A 17290-nucleotide genomic window follows, 5' to 3' on the forward strand; every position below is an offset into this window, starting at 1 on the left:
GGAAGATCCCACATGCCGCGGAGCGGCTGGGCCCGTGAGCCATGGCCGCTGAGCCTGCGCGTCCGGAGCCTGTGCTCTGCCATGGGAGAGGCCACAACAGTGAGAGGCCCGCGTAACCACAAAAAAAAAAAAAAAAAAAAAAAAAAAAAAAAAAAAAAAACTACAATGAGGTATCACCTCACACCAGTCAGAATGGCCATCATCAAAAAAATCTATGAACAATAAATGCTAGACAGGGTGTGGAGGAAAGGGAACCCTCTTGCACTGCTGGTGGGAATGTAAAGTGATACAGCCACTATGGAGAACAGTATAGAGGTTCCTTAAAAACTAAAAATAGAATTACCATATGACCCGGCAATCCCACTACTGGACATATACCCAGAGAAAACCATAATTCAAAAAGAGTCATGTACCACAGTGTTCATTGCAGCTCTATTTACAATAGCCAGGACATGGAAGCAACCTAAGTGTCCATCTACAGATGAATGGATAAAGAAGATGTGGCACATATATACAATGGAATATTACTCAGCCATAAAAAGAAACGAAATTGAGTTATTTGTAGTGAGGTGGATGGACCTAGGATCTGTCATAGAGAGTGAAGTAAGTCAGAAAGAGAAAAACAAATACCATATGCTAACACATATATGTGGAATCTTAAAAAAAAAAACAAGGTTCTGAAGAACCTAGGGGCAGGACAGGAATAAAGACGCAGACATAGAGAATGAACTTGATGTGGGGAGGGGGAAGGGTAAGCTGGGATGAACTGAGAGAGTGGCATGGACATATATACACTACCAAATGTAAAATAGCTAGTGGGAAGCAGCCGCATAACACAGGGAGATCAGCTTGGTGCTCTGTGACTACCTAGAGGGGTGGGATTGGGAGGGCGGGAGGGAGACACAAGAGGGAGGAGATATGGGGATATAAGTATATGTATAGCCGATTCACTTTGTTATAAAGCAATTATACTTCAATAAAGTTGTTAAAAAGAAAGTGATTAAAAAGTGTATGCAGAAAAAGGAGCATTAATGAAATGTGTCTAGAGGTTGTTAATCAAAATATTAATATTATGTAATTTTGAGGGGGGATTTTATTGTCACACAAACCACTGCTTCATTAAATTTATAACTTATCTAATATGAACATTAAGTTTATAATTTGTGATTTGTTTCTCTATATAAATATTTGTATCCATTTTAAAATTTGTATTTGTAAGTTTGCATCCTTTTTCTCCAAAATGACAGAAGGCCCCTCAATACCTGGGTCTGGCTTAAAAGAGCCCAAGTTTCAGATTAATCCTTGTTCTTCTGCAAAGTTGTTACTTGAATCTGATGCTAATATTTAGCATTGTAGCTTCCGCTTTTCCATTTCCTACAGCAGAACTGAAAATTGGAGGAGGTATTTACCGATCATTTCCTTTTAATCTAAAAGGTTTCAGTGGCTCTGTCTAATAAGAGTTTGAGGATGCTGTTCACCTAGTCAGAGTAAAACCATGACTCAGAGTGTGAGAAAATGGCTCTCATCTTCCCAGGAAGCTTTAAATATAAAAACATGCTGTGCTTTTGAATAAAAAGTACAATTTAAAGCCAGTAGGTGGAAATTTCTTGTAAGAAGATATCAAAACCCCCTCACTCTTCCTGTTCTTAAAAATAAGAGTTATTTTTGTCACAGGAGCTGAGACCTGAATATATTTTTGGAAGTGAATTTGGCAGATTGTGATAAGGCTCATGAGTCTGTACATCTTTCCTTGGGGCAGCCCCTCCAGTACCCCCCTTTTGCACCCACTGTGCTTGGGTGTCTTGCTGTTTCAAAACACAGGAAAAATGGACTTGCATAATAAAATTACTTTTGCACATATATGATTTTAATTTAAAGCCAGGAACTACTCTGTTGTTTTAAAAATATTTCAGGTCTGTGAAGCTCTATTACAGATTTATTACAGATTTATTTAAAGCAGATTTATTACAGAAAGAACATAAAACCAGTATCCAGCCTCGAGTATGGTCCTCACCCCCTATGCTGGTATGGAGAAAAAGAGCACGTCTTCAGAATATCCATGTTCAAATGCCGACTTCATTATGGGGCAAGTTACTAAATTTTCTCATCTATAAAACATAGATATTAATATTCACCCACAAAGTTGTGAGAATTAAATGAGACAGAGGTAAACTTTTTTGAAAAACCTTTCCCATCTAGTCCCCTGGCACCAAGAAGGAGCTAAGTAAATGCTTAAAGGAAAAGAAAGATAATGTCTTAAATCTCCTTGCAAAGAGTGGGATCTAGAATATAGCAGAAAAGAAGGATCAAAGGAAAAGGATTAAATCATGGAGCCCTTGAAGTTGATGAATATTGAAGGAAGTTGTAGAAAGATGAGTGATTATAGTTTGGAGAAATTCTACTAAGATGTAAGCAGATAAATTATGTGTAAGGAACCACTGTTAGATTTTCCTGGTTGAATTAAAGTTTTCACATTCATTTATTTGTTTGTTCTTTCATTAACTCAACAAACATGTAACGAACATTATAACATATGCCAGGAAGGTTTTTAGGACGGGGAATACAAAGAGAAACGCAACCCGTTTTTGCCCTCAGAGAAGTTACAGTCTACATGGGGGAGAGTAACGTGACAAAAACAAGGACTTTAAAATGTGGGGTACAGAAGAGGAGGGATCAGTTTTACATCAGAAAGGAGGCGGGCTCAGCGAGGGCTCCGTGGCAGAGGTGATTCTTGAGACGAGAAAGTGTCTGCACAGCAGAGGAGGTGGAGGAGGGTGGACGGTGTAGAGTGCAGGCAGAGGAGCCGGAGTGAACAAAGGCGCAGGCATGCATCAGCTTTGCACGCGTGTGGGAGGGGCAGGTGGGGCGATGGCAGGCGGTGCAGGGGCGCCTGGAGCTGTGGGCTGGAGAAAGGCAGGGTCAGATGGTGGAGAGCCTCACCCGCTATGCTTTGTGGCAGGGCCATGAGGGGGTAATGACAGTGGCAATGGAGGGGACTCCAAGAACAAAGAGACCACCTCTAGTGGGCCAGGCAGGAGAGAGGAATGTGAAGGTTTTGATAAACACGATGAAGTGAGGTTTGGAAGGTGAGGCTTCCCATCACTGCTCACTGTATCAGTTGCAGGGGGAGCACAACTGACGTGTTGAGCACAAAACTGAGCACTTCTGCCCGGAAGACAGCCTCTCAGATCGCTCTAAGGGATGGCTCCCAAGAGGTAAGGGAGGAGCCAGGATATAGAGGAGTTTTTGCAAGAAAGACCAGGTATTCAGAACGTCAAAAGATTACTGTTAATTAAAGAAAACGTGCTTTTCTATATACGGGAAGATGCAGGAGTCTGGGCTCATTGAAATCCTTCCTTTGATATGTACCTTAGGACCAGTATCCTGCTTTTCTCCAGCCTGAATCCCTTCAGGGTGCACAGCTGGGGGCAGCTGCAGTGGCTACTGGCTTGATGGCCACAACATCCTTTGTATAATGATACATCAGGCAAAATTTTTTCATCAACAGAGGCAAGAATATTAAATAAGATGACATTTTTAAAGCCTGGGCATTTGATGATATGGACTTGGACCAGTAGACTGTAGTTTAAATTTTGCCTAATTTCTAACTCTTTGATTTCTAAGAATGGCTGGAAAATTTGAAAAATTACTATCTCTGTTATGGGGTTGCATAGTCAGATACGAACGTTCACAAATTAGATCTGAAACATGACTCAAACAATTTGTTTAAAAAATGATGTAACAAGAGGAACTGCACACATGCAAATGAACACCTGTGAAAATTCTTAGGCAAGAACTGCTAAGTTTAGCAACATGAGTTTAGCAATTTGAGAGAGGAATCTCTTTTGAGGCCAAATGCCCAGTTTTACAGATTGCTTTGCTGCTTGGCTCTGCTGGAATGTTTGTTGAACAAACAATTCCTGTCTTTAAAGGAGTTATTGAACTTTATAATTAATAATCCTGGAAGGAATAAATTTAGATCGTGTGCATCTCATTGTGTTCTGAGGCCTGCAGATGTTTGATGTACTTTTCAGGATTTAGACATATAAACCTCACTGTATAAAATTTTCCTTAGTAACTAAGTGCATGCAATTCAAGTGTTGTGTTACCTACAAGTCTGCCAGAAACCAAGCTACACTTTTTCTTATTTCCAATACAGTGAAAACCCCATCACTTTTTGCTACAGATTCACAGATAAAAATAAGTAGGGTCACGAATGAAATGCCCAGATGACTTCCCTGTCACACTACAGAGAGAGTCGCCACTTGACATGTTTCTGGTTCCTTAAGACTTTAAAATATTTTTCTTTCTTTTTTTCATACTTTCTTAAAACTAAAAAAAGAAAAAGAAAACATGGAAAGAAAAAAATAGAAGATATATACCAAGAAAATATTAACCAAAACAAAGCTGATATTGACACTGTTAATAATATACAAAATAACATCAAGAAAAAGCAGCATTAAGGACATTATAAAATGATTAAATATTCAATTCATCGAGAATGTATAACAATTCTGAACTTGTATTCTTTTTTTTATTAAAAAATTTTTTTTGATTACCAAAGCAAAGACACTGATAAAGCAAATACAATCTGCAACAATAAATACATCTGCAATAGATGCTAAATTTCATTAAATTACATAAGTTAGACAGTAAGCGTGGTCTATTTTTGCTTCTTTCCAATAGAATACATTTGATCACTTTTTTTTATACAGCAGGTTCTTATTAGTCATCCATTTTATATACATCAGTGTACGCATGTCAATCCCAATCTCCCAATTCATCACCCCCCCACCCCCCCACCCCACCGCTCTCCCGCCTTGGTGTCCATATGTTTGTTCTCTACATCTGTGTCTCAACTTCTGCCCTGCAAACCAGATCATCTGTACCATTTTTCTAGGTTCCACATATATGCATTAATATACGATGTTTGTTTTTCTCTTTCTGACTTACTTAACTCTGTATGACAGTCTCTAGATCCATCCACGTCTCTACAAATGACCCAATTTCGTTCTTTTTTATGGCTGAGTAATATTCCATTGTATATATGTACCACATCTTCTTTATCCATTTGTCTGTCAATAGGCATTTAAGTTGCTTCCATGACCTGGCTATTGTAAATAGTGCTTCAGTGAACATTGGGGTGCATGTGTCTTTTTGAATTCTGGTTTTCTCTGGGTATATATGCCCAGTAGTGGGACTGCTGGGTCATATGGTAATTCTATTTTTAGTTTTTTAAGGAACCTCCATACTGTTCTCCATAGTGGCTGTATCAGTTTACATTCCCACTGACAGTGCAAGGGGGTTCCCTTTTCTCTACACCCTCTCCAGCATTTGTTGTTTGTAGATTTTCTGATGATGCCCATTCTGTTGTGTGGTGACACCTCACTGTAGTTTTGATTTGCATTTCTCTAATAATTAGTGATGTTGAGCAGCTTTTCCTGTGCTTCTTGGCCATCTGTATGTCTTCTTTGGAGAAATGTCTATTTAGGTCTTCTGCCCATTTTTGGGTTGTGTTCTTTGTTCTTTTAATATCGAGCTGCATGAGCTGTTTATATATTTTGGAGATTAATCCTTTGTCCGTTGATTCATTTGCAAATATTTTCCTCCATTCTGAGGGCTGTCTTTTCGTTTTGTTTATGGTTTCCTTTGCTGTGCAAAAGCTTTGAAGTTTCATTAGGTCCCATTTGTTTATTTTTGTTTTTATTTCCATTACTCTAGGAGGTGGATCAAAAAAGATCTTGCTGTGATTTATGTCAAAGAGTGTTCTTCCTATGTTTTCCTCTAAGAGTTTTATAGTGTCTGGCCTTACATTTAGATCTCTAATCCATTTTGAGTTTATTTTTGTGTATGGTGTTAGGGAGTGTTCTAATTTCATTCTTTTACATGTAGCTGTCCAGTTTTCCCAGCACCAGTTATTGAAGAGGCTGTCTTTTCTCCATTGTATATCCTTGCCTCCTTTGTCATAGATTAGCTGACCATAGGTGCGTGGGTTTACCCCTGGGATTTGTATCTTGTTCCATTGATCTACGTTTCTGTTTTTGTGCCAGTACCATATTGTCTTGATTCCTGTAGCTTTGTAGTATAGTCTGAATTCAGGGAGTCTGATTCCTCCAGCTCCGTTTTTTTCCCTCAAGACTGCTTTGGCTATTTGGGGTCTTTTGTGTCTCCAGACAAATTTTAAGATTTTTTTGTTCTAGTTCTGTAAAAAATCCCATTGGTAATTTGATAGAGATTGCATTGAATCTGTAGATTGCTTTGGGCAGTATAGTCATTTTCACAATATTGATTCTTCCAATCCAAGAACATGGTACATCTCTCCATCTGTTTATATCATCTTTAATTTCTTTCATCAGTGTCTTATAGTTTTCTGCATACAGGTCTTTTGTGTCCCTAGGTAGGTTTATTCCTAGGTATTTTATTCTTTTTGTTGCAATGGTAAGTGGGAGTGTTTCCTTAATTTCTCGTTCAGATTTTTCATCAGTGTATAGGAATGCAAGAGATTTCTGTGCATTAATTTTGTATCCTGCAACTTTACCAAATTCATTGATTAGCTCTAGTAGTTTTCTGGTGGCATCTTTAGGATTCTCTATGTATAGTATCATGTTATCTGCAAAGAGTGACAGTTTTACTTCTTCTTTTCCAATTTGTATTCCTTTTATTTCTTTTTCTTCTCTGATTGCCGTGGCTAGGACTTCTAAAACTATGTTGTATAATAGTGGTGAGAGTGGACATCCTTGTCTTGTTCCTGGTCTTAGAGGAAATGCTTTCAGTTTTTCACCATTGAGAATGATGTTTGTTGTGGGTTTGTCATATACGGCCTTTATTATGTTCAGGTAGGTTCCCTCTATGCCCACTTTCTGGAGAGTTTTGAGCATAAATCGGTGTTGAATTTTGTCAAAAGATTCTTCTGCATCTATCGAGATGATCATATAGTTTTTATTCTTCAATTTGTTAATATGGTGTATCACATTGATTGATTTGCGTATATTGAAGAATCCTTGCATCCCTGGGATAAATCACACTTGATCATGGTGTATGATCCTTTTAATGTGTTGCTGGATTGTGTTTGCTAGTATTTTTTTTGAGGATTTTTGCATTATATTCATGAGTGATATTGGTCTGTAATTTTCTTTTTTTGTAGTGTCTTTGTCTGGTTTTGGTATCAGGGTGATGGTGGCCTCATAGAATGAGTTTGGGAGTGTTCCTTCCTCTGCAGTTTTTTGGAAGAGTTTGAGAAGTATGAGTGTTAGCTCTTCTCTAAATGTTTGATAGAATTGACCTGTGAAACCATCTGGTACTGGACTTTTGTTTGTTGGAAGATTTTTAATCACAGTTTCAGTTTCATTACTTGTGATTGGTCTGTTCATATTTTCTATTTCTTCCTGATTCAGTCTTGGAAGGTTATACCTTTCTAAGAATTTGTCCATTTCTTCCAGGTTGTCCATTTTATTGGCATAGAGTTGCTTGTAGTAGTCTCTTAGGATGCTTTGTATTTCTGCAGTGTCTCTTGTAACTTCTCCTTTTTCATTTCTAATTTTATTGATTTGAGTCCTCTCCCTCTTTTTCTTGATGAGTCTGGTTAATGGTTTATCAATTTTGTTTATCTTCTCAAAGAACCAACTTTTAGTTTTATTGATCTTTGCTATTGTTTTCTTTGTTTCTGTGTCAGTTATTTCTGCTCTGATCTTTATGATTTCTTTCCTTCTACTAACTTTGGGTTTTGTTTGTTCTTCTTTCTCTAGTTACTTTAGGTGTAAGGTGAGCTTATTTATTTGAGATTTTTCTTGTTCTTGAGGTAGGCTTGTTTAGCTATAAACTTCCCTCTTAGAACTGCTTTTGCTGCATCCCATAGGTTTTGGATCATCGTATTTTCATTGTCATTTGTCTCTAGGTATTTTTTGATTTCCTCTTTGATTTCTTCAGTGATCTCTTGGTTATTTAGTAACATATTGTTTAGCCTCTGTGTGTTTGTGTTTTTTACATTTTTTCCCCTGTAATTCATTTCTAATCTCATAGTGTTGTGGTCAGAAAAGATGCTTGATATGATTTCAGTTTTCTTAAATTTACTGAGGCTTGATTTGTGACCCAAGATGTGATCTATCCTAGAGACTGTTCCTTGCGCACTTGAGAAGAAAGTGTAATCTGTTTTTGGATAGAATGTCCTATAAATATCTATTAAATCTATCTGGTCTATTGTGTCATTTAAAGATTCTGTTTCCTTATTTATTTTCATTTTGGATGATCTGTCCATTGGTGTAAGTGAGATGTTAAAGTCCCCCACTATTATTGTGTTACTGTTGATTTCCTCTTTTACAGCTCTTAGCAGTTGTGTATGTATTGAGGTGCTCCTGTGTTGGGTGCATATATATTTATAATTGTTATATCTTCTTCTTGGATTCATCCCGGATTGATCCCTTGATCATTATGTAGTGTCCTTCCTTGTCTCTTGTAACATTCTTTATTTTAAAGTCTATTTTATCTGATATGAGTGTTGCTACTCCAGCTTTCTTTTGATTTTCATTTGCATGGAATATCTTTTTCCATCCCCTCACTTTTAGTCTGTATGTGTCCCTAGGTCTGAAGTGGGTCTCTTGTAGACAGCATATATATGGGTCTTGTTTTTGTATCCATTCAGCAAGCCTGTGTCTTTTTTTTCTTTTTTTTTTTTTTGTGGTATGTGGTCCTCTCACTGTTGTGGCCTCTCCCACTGCAGAGCACAGGCTCTGGATGTGCAGGCCCAGTGGCCATGGCTCACGGGCCCAGCCACTCCGCAGCACGTGGGATCCTCCCAGACCGGGGCACGAACCCACATCCCCTGCATTGGCAGGCGGACTCTCAACCACTGCACCACCAGGGAAGCCCAGACCTGTGTCTTTTGGTTGAAACATTTAATCCATTCACGTTTAAGGTAATTATTGATATGTATGTTCCTATGACAATTTTCTTAATTGTTTTGGGTTTGTTTTTGTAGGTCCTTTTCTTCTCTTGTGTTTCCCACTTAGAGAAGTTCCTTTAGCATTAGTTGTAGAGCTGGTTTGGTGGTGCTGACTTCTCTTAGCTTTTGCTTGTCTGTAAAGCTTTTGATTTCTCCATTGAATCTGAATGAGATCCTTTCCAGGTAGGGTAATCTTGACTGTAGGTTCTTCCCTTTCATCACTTTAAGTATATCATGCCACTCCCTTCTGGCTTGTAGGGTTTCTGCTGAGAAATCAGCTGTTAACCTTATGGGAGTTCCCTTGTATGTTATTTGTCATTTTTCCCTTGCTGCTTTCAATAATTTTTCTTTGTCTTTAATTTTTGCCAATTTGATCATTATGTGTATCGGCGTGTTTCTCCTTGGGTTTATCCTGGATGGGACTTGCTGTGCTTCCTGAACTTGGGTGGCTATTTCCTTTCCCATGTTAGGGAAGTTTCATCTATAATCTCTTCAAATATTTTCTCAGGTGCTTTCTCTCTCTCTTGTCCTTCTCGGACCCCTATAATGCAAATGTTGTTGCGTTTAATGTTGTCCCAGAGGTCTCTTAGGCTGTCTTCATTTCTTTTCATTCTTTTTTCTTTATTCTGTTACTCAGCAGTGAATTCCACCATTCTGTCTTCCAGGTCACTTATCCATTCTTCTGCCTCAGTTATTCTGCTATTGATTCCTTCTAGTGTAGTTTTCATTTCAGTTATTGTATTGTTCATCTCTGTTTGTTTGTTCTTTAATTCTTCTAGGTCTTTGTTGAACATTGCTTGCATCGTCTCGATCTTTGCCTCCATTGTTTTTCCGAGGTCCGGGATCATTTTCACTATCATTATTCTGAATTCTTTTTCTGGAAGTTTGCCTATCTCCACTTCATTTAGTTGTTTTTCTGGAGTTTTATCTTGTTCCTTCAACTGGTACATAGCCCTCCGCCTTTTCATCTTGTCTATCTTTCTGTGAATGTGGTTTTTGTTCCACAGGCTGCAGGATTGTAGTTCTTCTTGCTTCTGCTGTCTGCCCTCTCTAAAATATTTTTCTTAATGTTTGTTTGGGTGGTATTTGCATTTTTGGAAACTGGTCAATTTTTACATATGTCTAAATGCCTCCTATAATTTAAGTACACTTAACACACCAAAAGAATTTTCCAAGATATGATCACATCTTATCCTTTCAATAAGCCTACTGGGGTGGGGGGTTGTTAGGGATACCAGCCCAAGGCTGAGAGCTCTTTACTAGGTATTACATACACAGTGGAGAAGACATTAAGCCCAGCGGTACAGTGGAGTGGGCACCTAACAGACCACACCTCACACAAATTAGAACTATAAACTCCAGACAAACCACAAAAATCAATGAAGGGATCTGGAGAGTGAACAAAAGCAGGCAGAGGGGAGTTGAATGTTGGAGGAGGGTGTGTGTTTCCTGGCATCAGCTTTGACTGGAGGATGGGACATGGTCAAAAAGGGTGTGTGAGTGGCTAAAACTCCAATAGAAGATCTGTCATATTTCTGGCCTGAGGAATCAAGGTGGAGCCTGGGGCAGTCAGGGCCATGAGAGAGTGAGGGATCATCCAGAAAAGGGGTGACCTAAATTCGGTGTTTTAACACTGCACGAGGCAGACTAAGGGCAGCTAGCAGTTAAGGTTTAGAGCACAGTTGGTTATCTGTGAGTTATACCCTGAGAAAAGGAGGGCCACCTAAGGGCCATGAGCATCCAGGGGTTTTGGTGTAGGGAGCGGGGATCCTGGAACCAATCCCTCAAGGATCCTGAGGGACAGCGTAACTGAGATCTGAATTGCCACCCACCACAGGTGAGACCGAGCTTGCAGTTTGAATCTAACCAAGTCAGTTGCCTGTTAAGATGAAATATAAACAATCTTGGGATGAACACAACAGAATTCAGTCTTGACTACATAACATTCACAATGTCCAGGTTATAATCCCAAACTATTCAAGATGAGAAGAACCAGGAAAATGTGGCCTATTGTCAAGAGAGAAGACAAGGGGAAGGAGAAGGAGAAGAGAGTAAAAAACATCCTACAGAGCCCTCAGGGATGTGTCGGACAGCATCAAGAAGGCCAACATATGCATAGTTGAAGTTCCAGAAGAAGAGGATAAAGAGAATGAGATGGAAGTTAAATGATTGCCTTTCATGATTTCTGATACTTAACTATGTACAGGAAGGGCTTGAACTGCATAGGTTACATTTCTGAAAAGCATTTGTTGCCAAAATAGCAAAGCAATCACATTGTTTGAGGAATTTAAAATTTTTCCCTGTGAATCTGAAATTATATAGGGTTCTTTACTTGAGTTTATGGGAAACAAATAATATAACAAATGAGTTTATGGGAAAAAAATCTACATTTTATGTTCACAGAGACAGCTAGCATTTATTGAGCACCAGATGTGTTTTGGGTACTGTAAAGTAATTTATAGATATTATCTCGTCAAGTCCTTCTATCAACCCTATGGACTAGGTGGTATTGTTATTTCCATTTTGCAGGTGGGAAAATGCAGGCACAAAGATGAAGTAATTTGTCCAAGGTTGAATGGCAGGTGATAGATTCAAGATTTTAACGCAGGCAGGCGTCTGTGCAGACTACACCATTTAACCCCTGGCCATCCTCCCAGCACTGGGGTCTTCACTCTTTCTTGCCCGCACCATGCTTATTCCTACCCTCACTCATCCGGTTCTGTCCTCCTGCTGTGCCCCGCCCCCCCAGTGATCATTCACTGTCCACCCTTAATTGTCTGGAAACTTTGTCCCTCCCCATTCCCACAGCTGCTTCTCTGCCTGATTTCCTGTTGACCAAGTATAATTGCTTCCTAATATTTGAGTAGTAACCTCAGAAAATAGCTGTTCTGCCTCAAATTGCCCTTCCTCCAAGCCATCCTAGTAATCCTGATGGGTAATCCCCTTAAATACACTTTCATCAGAAGTCTTGATGAATAGTCTCTCACTATTTTACTTTGAATCCTAGTTTAGAGAACACTCAAGACCCTCCAAAATCTGTCCTTGACCTACTTTTCCAACTGTATCCAGATGTTAAAACACCAACCCCAGACAGATATTTCTCAGATCATTTAAATGTGTTTGGCATGTAGTAAAGCATTTAACATTAGCTATTATTATTTTATATATAATATTTAAATAGGTAATACACCGTTCAAGCACTGAAAATATAGAAATGTATTATTGAAATGTCTTCTACTTATTCTTGGCCATTCCCCACCACCAACATGTTAAACTACTATTATTAATTCCTTTTTCTTAAAGATAAATTACAGCATACTATACATAATGACCTGTTACATGTTGCTTTTTTCCAATCCATATATCTTGGAGATCTTTTTGTATCAATAGCTGAAGAGCTTTCTCATTTCTTTTTTACAGCTGCATAGAAGATTTCATAGCTGTATGGCTATGCCATAATTTAACTATTCATAATTTAATTATTCTCTAACCAAACACATTGATGTTATTATAAATAATGCTAAAGAAAATATCCTCATTCACATATAATTTTGCATGCTTGAGAACTTATCTATAAAGTACATTCCTAGAAGGAGAACTGGTTAGGAAAATGACTTATGCACTTGCAGTTTTAACAATTATTGTCAAACTGGCTTCCATAGGGGTCATGTCAGTTTTCACTTCCAACAAAAATGAATGAATCACTAGTTTCCCCACAGCCTTACCAACGTGCTGTGTTATTAAACTTTTAGAGTTTTGCCCACCTGATGGGAGAAATAGTGTCTTAGTGTAGTTTTAAAAAATGAGTGAGTTTGAGCGTGTTTTCAAAAGTTTAAAGGCCATTTGTTATCCGTTTTCTATGATCATATCGTTTGCTCACTTTAAAATTGAATTTTGCTCTTAATGATTTATGAGAAATGTATTTACTATGGAAATTAGCCCTTTTTCTGTTACATAAGATGCAAATATTTTTCCAGGTTTGTCATTTGTCCTTTGGTTTTGTTTATGGTGTTTTATTCATAGAGACTTTTTTTATTTTGACTGTTTTAACTTGTTCTCTTTTACGCCTTCTGGATTTTTTTTTGTTTTTATAAATTTATTTATTTATTTCTGGCTGCACTGGGTCTTCGTTGCTGCACCCAGGCCTCTCACTGTGCTGGCCTCTTTTGCTGCAGAGCACGGGCTCTAGGCGCGCGGGCTTCAGCAGTCGTGGCTCACGGGCTCCAGAGCGCAGGCTCAGCAGCTGTGGCACACAGCTCTTCTCTTACAATATTGCAATACTGTGGTGGAATAGCCTCTTCCCTTACAATATTTATTCCTCTGATTTCTTTCTCTTGTCTGGTTGCTTTAGAGAGTACGTCCAGAACACTTTTAGGTAAATGGGAATATTACCAACCTGACATTCTCCCGATTTCAGTGGGAGAGTCTAGTGTTTCCTCATTCAGACTTTTGGTCTGAGATTTACAACTTAAAAAAAATCATATTCACTGATTTCTATTTCATTAAGCATTTAAAAAAAAATTTAGTAATGGAGATTAAATTTTGAAGGTGACTTTTTGGTATCTATGGGGTTATATTTTCCCTGTAGCTTACTAGAATGATGGCTTACATCAGTAAATTTCCTACACTGAATTACACTTGCATTCCTGTACTAACTCCACTTGGTTCAGACATTCCATCTGCTGATACTGGGTTGGCCAAAAGGTTCGTTCGGTTTTTTCGTAAGATGGCTCCAGTAGTGCTTAGTTGTCTTTAATTTCATTAGAAACAATTTTGTTAGACTGTATCGTGACAGCTATCATATCAGCGTGCATTTTTAAAAAAACATCAAAACTGGTGGATTTTTGTGTAGCTATTTTAATATTGAAGACGGAAGAAAAAAAGCAACATTTTCGGCATATTATGCTTTATTATTTCAAGAAAGGTAAAAACACAACTGAAACGCAAAAAAAAAAGATTGGTGCAGTGCATGGAGAAGGTGCTGTGACTGATTGAACATGTCAAAAGTGGTTTGCGAAGTTTCGTGCTGGAGATTTCTCGCTCGACGATGTTCCACGGTCCGGTAGACCAGTTGAAGTTGATCACGATCAAATCGAGACATTAATTGAGAACAATCAACGTTATACCACGCGGGAGACAGCCGACATACTCAAAATATCCAAATCAAGCACTGAAAGTCATTTGCACCAGCTTGGTTATGTTCATCACTTTGATGTTTGGGTTCCACATAAGTTAAGAGAAAAAAACCTTCTTGACAGCATTTCCGCATCCGATTCTCTACTTAAATGTAAGGGAAACATTCCATTTTTAAAACCAGTTGTGACGGGCGATGAAAAGTGGATACTGTACAATAATGTGGAATGGAAGAGATTGTGGAATAAGCGAAATGAACCACCACCAACCACAGCAAAGGCCGGTCTTCATCCAAAGAAGGTGATGTTGTGTATATGGTGGGATTGGAAGGGAGTCCTCTATTGTGCGCTCCTTCCGGAAAACGAAACGACTGATTCCAGCAAGTATTGCTCCCAATTAGACCAACTGAAAAGCAGCACTAGACGAAAAATGTCCGGAATTAGTCAGCAGAAAACACATAATCTTCCATCAGGATAACGCAAGACCGCATGTTTCTTTGATGACCAGACAAAGACTGTTACAGCTTGGCTGGGAAGTTCTGATTCATCCGCCATATTCACCAGACACTGCACCTTCGGATTTCCATTTATTTAGGTCTTTACAAAATCCTCTTAATGGAAAAACTTTCAATTCCCTGGAAGACTGTAAAAGGCACCTGGAACAGTTCTTTGCTCAAAAAGATAAAAAGTTTTGGGAAGATGGAATTATGAAGATGCCTGAAAAATGGCAGAAGGTAGTGGAACAAAAGGGTGAATATGTTGTTCTGTAAAGTTCTTGGTAAAAGTGAAAAATGTGTCTTTTACTTTTACTTAAAGACCAAAGGCACTTTTTGTCCAACCCAATATTTTATTTGGAATTTTTGCGTCAATATTCATAAGATTGATCAGTAATTTTCTCTGTTTCTTATACGAAGTACATCTGTTTAGCTTCTCTCTCTTTTCTGGAATTAGGTTGGTAAATTATGTTTTCCTAGAAACTTGATCATCTCATTCATATTTGCAGAGAGTTCAGCAAAGGAGGGCTCTGGTTCTTTGAATTTCCAAGCTTTGTTATGATTTCCCATGATCATTTCTCATGCTGTGTAGGTTTGATTTCACCCTTTTCCTTGCGTAGAATAGGCAGAAGTTTGTTTTCAGAGAGCTAGTTTGGTTTTATTTTTCAGTTCTAATCTTTTTCTGTTTTCCAAATGATTAATTTCAACTATATTTTTATTATTCCCTTTCTAACTTCATGAATGGTATGCTGAAGGCATTCATTTTAATTTTTGTTTATTAATATAATTTTATAAGGATAAGAATTTTCATCTGAACACCACTTTAGCTATCTCTTGGGTTCTGAAAGGTAGTCTACACATATATATTTCATATTAGCTACTGCTATTATTATTATTTATGTGGAAAGCCACTGGAGAGTTAAGGAAAGAAATAAGTTTGGTTTCGTAGGATAGGGCTAGATTAAGGTGGGCCTTGAGTGGGAGGTGTTGGTTAGAGTTTTTTTTTTTTTTTTACATCTTTATTGGAGTATAATTGCTTTACAATGGTGTGTTAGTTTCTGCTTTATAACAAAGTGAATCAGTTATACATATACATATGTTCCCATATCTCTTCCCTCTTTCGTCTCCCTCCCTCCCACCCTCCCTATCCCACCCTTCTAGGTGGTCACAAAGCACCGAGCTGATCTCCCTGTGCTATGCGGCTGCTTCCCACTAGCTATCTACCTTACGTTTGGTAGTGTATATATGTCCATGCCACTCTCTAGCTTTGTCACAGCTTACCCTTCCCCCTCCCCATATCCCCAAGTCCGTTCTCTAGGAGGTCTGTGTCTTTATTCCTGTCTTACCCCTAGGTTCTTCATGACAAATTTTTTTTTCTTAAATTCCATATATATGTGTTAGCATATGGTATTTGTCTTTCTCTTTCTGACTTACTTCACTCGGTTAGAGATTTTTAACTTGATAAAAATAGTATTAAGAAGCCACTGGGGAGCTTTGGAAAGTAACATGATATAAATGTTGTTTTGAAATGATGAACATCTCACATATTAACATTACCTTATCTAGTACTTTGTCTTTTCCAAAGCAATTTTGGATAGGAAATGCCTTTTTCAGCAAAGATGGAAAAAAGAAGTCTTATCTGTCTCCTTCTCAAAGATGATATGGTCCAATCCCATAAACGAATACCAACCTAGAACTTCTCATGATTGTTTTGAATGTTGTACATTGGCTGAAATCTTTCATTACTGACTTCAGAATTTCATACAGAAAGCTCCTTTAAATTTGAAGCATATCCTAAAATTAATTGGACTGTGGAGCGATCATTCACTTCTACTCTAGCACTTTATGTTATCACTCATTTGGAACTGACCTTTGCCTTCAGAGGTGTTTTATTTCTCTAGTAGGTTGTAAATTTCCCATATAAGTACAGTATCTTTTATATTGTAGGAGGTCAATTCATATTTGTTATTAAATTATTTTGCTTAAAACTACTCTTGTATAATTATAAAATTCTCACAATGTGCATATGAGTAATTGAAATACTCCAAGATAATTGTCTGCCTTATCTTTATATTATCCCTAATCATATTCAACATTTTCAGTTGTCTTTCTATACTAAATAGATAACCTGTGCTTTATCCTGCTTTCTATTATTAGAGTAACTAAACTAGTAAATTGATATGTGTTATACCAGATCCACAGTCTCTTTTATTTATTTTTGTGTCCAGGGCTAATAGTTCCTACTCAATGTCCACTGTTCTCTTCTTTCTTACAGATTTTATCGGAGGAAGAAATGCGCCTACAAAAAACTGTATTTCCTAGACTCCTCTCCAGGTAAGAGTAGCCATGTGACCAAATTCTGGCCACATGAATGTAGGTACAAATTATTGAGCTAGAAAATTCCTGCCTAGAATTTGGAGGGCAAGCCTGGAGGAGGATCCTGCTCACAGAAAGGATGGTGGACTAGAAAGCTAGAAAGTGTGAATGAAACTAGCTACGCAGTTTGCAGGGGCAGCACAAAAGCAAAATGCCAACAACAGAGCATCACCTCTGGCACTGGGCCCTTGGAAACATGGGGCCCTATGTGACTGCATGGGTCACATGCTGGTGAAGCTGGCCCTGTGTGTGAAGGAACTGGGGCCCGAGGATATTGTCGAGCTGCCATGTCAGCCCTGGACTGCCCGTCTGTTCTTTTTTTTTTTTTTTTTTTTTTTGCGGTACGTGGG

Source organism: Mesoplodon bidens (assembly GCF_964165515.1).
Source record: "Mesoplodon bidens genome assembly, chromosome: 12".
NCBI lineage: Eukaryota > Metazoa > Chordata > Mammalia > Artiodactyla > Ziphiidae > Mesoplodon > Mesoplodon bidens.